Here is a 4,668-nt window from a genome sequence, read left to right on the forward strand (position 1 = left end):
CTCAACAAAAAAAAAACCCGGTATAGAACCCCCGGAAAAAAAAAAAAAAAAAAAAAAAAAAAGACAGATTGAGGCACCACACAGTTGAAAATTTGGAATCTTTGGGCTGGGTATTTAGCTTAGTAGTTTTGCTCCCTGCCTTGCAAGCTCAAGGGCCTGAGTTCAATCCCCAGTACCAAAAATAAATAAATAAAATTAGAATTCCAAGAGTTAAACAGGAGAATATTCACATTTAATATGCATCTCTTTGTAACTTTTCTACTGATTGAGCTTATTTTTTATTTATTTTTTCCTGATGCTTTTTTCTGCCTCCTCTGGTTTTAATTAAGCATTTTGTGGGACTCTATTTTATCTTCTGTAGTAACATAACAATTGTACAACATAAATTTCTTAGTGTTTGACCTACAGTTTGTAATATACAATTACAACTAGTTTAAATGCAGTGTCAACTAATACTGTATAACTTCACATGAGGACCCTCTACGAGGATTCCATCAGAGCAGCCGTATGAAGGATTTAGCACTGTCTTGCACTCAGTAAGTGCTTGTTTAGCGTTAGTGATTACTGTCATTATTGATTAAACAATTGATTTTTTATGCGTTAGTTCTTCTAGATTTTGAACTCTAGTTGCATGATATTTGTTCAACAGACAATACTTGGTATATGTTTGTGGAATAAATATTGCATGAAAGTATGCATTTTAATATTTTTCTTTTTCCTAGAAATGCTTCTCCTAACATGGCAGAAATAAATTTCCTAACATTTGGTTTACTTCAGAGATCAGAATTTGCTGCAGTATCACCATGACTTGCTCCCTTACTGAACTCTTCACTACCTCAGACCTTGAAAGCAACTTCTTGATATCCATCACCCTAGAAACATGCCCTCTGTTTATGCTTCTGCACAAAAGAAATCAAAACTGCAGAAGTATATTTTTCAGCCAACACATTTTTCAAATGTCAAAACTCTTATTTTATTGAACTTCTAGCTTTATGCTCAATCAGAAATCACAATTTACTCTCAGAAAGATTTTTTTTTAATGTTGGGCAGGCTTCAAATAGAAAATGGATATGTAACAGCTGTGAAGTGTTAGGGTAATCCAAACAAAAATGAACCACACAAGATCAATACATTGAAATCATTTACTCTCAAGCTAAAATATACTTAAATTACATCTAAATGCGGTATACCTAAGGACACACACATGATTACTTTTAGTCTTTCTCACATTTATTGTTCATATACCTGCTAGCACCAGACATGATGGAGCCTCAAGTGTATTTATTCTATTTCCTATTTTTTAACAAGCCTACATAAACATCCCTCCTGAGAAAGTCCTCATACATACCTGCATGTATGCATGAACAACTACATACCTAAAAGTGTACACACACACAGGCACACACACACACACACACACACACTAGATGTGCTATTATTCCTGCCATGTCCCGCTCATGACATTTAGTTTTTCCCCATAAAAAACATTTATACTTGTTTAAAGTTCATGTGGATTGGTTTCTCTTACCTGCTAGATTTAAAACTCTATGGACAGTTAATCATGTTTATCTGGTTCTTCGTTGTTTTCCTAGTTCCAATACAGTGATAATTGCTTAATTTTACACATGAATGAATATATTAAAACATTTTTTAAATCTTGGCAAAGCTGAACAATCAGCCTCAAATATGTATTGCGTCTGAACTAAGTTGAACTTGATTTTATAAAAGTGGGTACTTGTATTTTTCTTCATACACTACTTAATCTCAAAAACAAGCATACACAAATACAGCCAAGATTTATTATTCCGGCCCTATTTCCAACTCCTCTAATGCCAATTTATCTTAGCTTCTCAGTTCAGAAAGTAGGAAAATGTTTGACGTAGACCTTTCATTTGAATGCAGTAATTCTACAAACTGGTATGATAAAAAGATGCTATGGTTTGAAGAATTGCTATGACAACGTTAGCTACTTTTTTTAAATTTCCAACTACCAAACCCAAATTTAGATTAATTTTTTTCCAGAATACATTTATCCATAAAAATCATAGGAAAATAGAGAAGCTATTTCTTAAAATATCTTAATAAAATCCTTTTTAAAAAAGCATCTTCCAAAATACTTCCAATAAGCCAAATTATGTCAACATATAGTATTTTCTTCGGAATCAGTGTGACTCAGACAAGTATTTCAAATGTATATGAGTGTAAGAAATCCTGCTCTCAGGCTTTATGATCATAAAATTGTCCAAATCTCACTAAGAATGGTAGTTCATTATATTTTTGACTGCCTCATTATCTTCACATATTGGTCAAACTCTTTAACCACATTCTTAAATGTCACCCTCCAGCACTGCAGGATTAATGCATATTTCATAGGAGAATCCCTTCCTGCCAGACAGTAGCAATGATGACAAGATAAAGGTGGGAGTGACAGTATACATTCCCTCTGAGCTTAATGGACCCACTTATTTTGGGAGGATGAATTAGTCCTGAGCTCCCCAGTATTCTGACATATTTCTACAAGTATTTAACAAACTTCGAAGTAATTATTCATATATCAACTGATTTCTCTTTTGAATGAGAGCTCTAATTCATGGTTGGTCTGTATCCTATTGATGATATATTTCTAGGTTCTAGAATAATGCTAAAAACACTTATTTCAACAAATTCCTCTTTAATGGTTGTATATTATAGTGCTTACTTCGGCAGCACATATACTAATGGTTGTATGTTATAATCCCAATTATGTCTACAAACTATTATACTAATTACAAAATAAAATATGCTGTAACTAATTCATCTTCTTTAATCAATCAATAATATCATATTTCTTGTTGATCTATAGCCTTGTATGCTCTATTTTTGCAAGGCCTTTCTCCTGGACATTTACTTTTTATTGACCTGGTATAAGAAATCAGGCACGAAAAGCCTGAGATTAGATCAGTGGACCAGATAAGTCCAGTCTCTTCTAGGGTATACATTGAAATAATTTCATAACATAATAGAAAACTTTCCCCAAGGAAATAATACAAAATTTTTATGGAAATCATAAAACCATTGGAGAAAATAAAATAGAAAAGATTACAAAAGGGGGAAAACACAAAACCACTCAAAATTAAAACATTTTTTCTAATTTTAGAAAAAATATCATTTCCCATCACAAGCAAATCTACATCTTAATTTCTTACCTTTTTTCCATAATCGAGGGTTACACAGATCTCTTTATCCTCAGAAAGAAGTAAATGGATCCTTTCAAAATATCTATGAATTAAAACATTGAAACAAAAAACATAGTAATCCTTACCCTCTTACAAATGATATATTATTGAGGAGAAATAGACAACAAAGGGTAGATACAATACTTTACATAGTAGGATAGAGGGGATAGACTTGGGGGAGGTTGAAGATCCATACAGTTTTGGAAAACATTTTTAAAAATTTAACTCAAACTTTTCCTCTTCTAATCCTTATCCTTTTGTCTGTCTTTTTTGAATATTTTAATTTAAAATTCTTAGGTAAAACTGAGCAGGGTAAATGATCAGCACAAGAGCAGCAGAATGATACCACTTGTCTACATATGATAGAACCCAGTAAATAGTATCACTATTGTGATATTACTGCAGAGAGAGAAATCTTAAACATAATTAACTGACAACTATCAGACTAACTCATCTTGAAACATAACCTGAAAATTTCATGGTCAACCATCTCGAAAATTTTAAGATTTTTGAGGGTTAAAAATAGCTGTGTAATTTTTTAAATGGCAAGTGCTACAGATGGAAGGAGATTGAAGGACACACAACAGATGAATAAGACATGATACTGAACTGAATGATTTCTTTTCCAGGGTTATTATTGGTATAAGGGGTAAATTGAGTGAATTTTAGAGATTAGATGATACTAATACATTGCTGTCAATTTCCTAGTTTCAGCATTGGCTTGTAACTATGTAAGATAATATCTTCTTATATAAGAAAAAACACATTTTTCTGAGTACAGTGTAGCACAATGTTAGCAACTCCAATGACTGAGGAAAATATATGTTCATTTTCTCAACTTATGATTTCCTATTGGAGTTATTTTTCAGACACAGAAGTGTAAATAAGAATAAAAATTATTTATGAATATGAAATTTTATAAATGTGAAATTTATTGAGTAAAATACATTATAACTTTATAACTAATCATCTAATGTATATCTGTAATACTTTTTTACTACATGGTTTATCATCTTATGTTTTTAACAGCCTCAAATTTTATAAGTTTTCTATGACAATATTTAAAGATTCTTCTATGAAAGATCTTTTTAAAAAATAAATTAGAAAATTTTTTATAGTTTTTAAAGTAGTGGATAATCAGCACTCTCTAAAATGTTAGAAAGTTTTTGATATTTTAAAGTTAACCTACAACAAGCTTACTTTTAAGGAGTGAATTTTTGGCTTTGTGTTCTATTTAAATTCTGGCAGGTCAATAATTTTGAAAAAATACAAATTTCATGTAAAATTAATAAATTTATATAGGTCAACTTGAATGCATTTTGAATTATTGTACTGATTAAAGAGCATATAATCAAATTATTCTTTGATACACTGAGTCACTAACAGCAATACAGTATCTGAGATTTTGGTCACTGGAAATCATTTATTTTCATGTCTGTCGATTACACATAAG

Source organism: Fukomys damarensis, unplaced genomic scaffold, assembly GCF_012274545.1.
Source record: "Fukomys damarensis isolate Sample0158 unplaced genomic scaffold, DMR_v1.0_HiC HiC_scaffold_14, whole genome shotgun sequence".
NCBI lineage: Eukaryota > Metazoa > Chordata > Mammalia > Rodentia > Bathyergidae > Fukomys > Fukomys damarensis.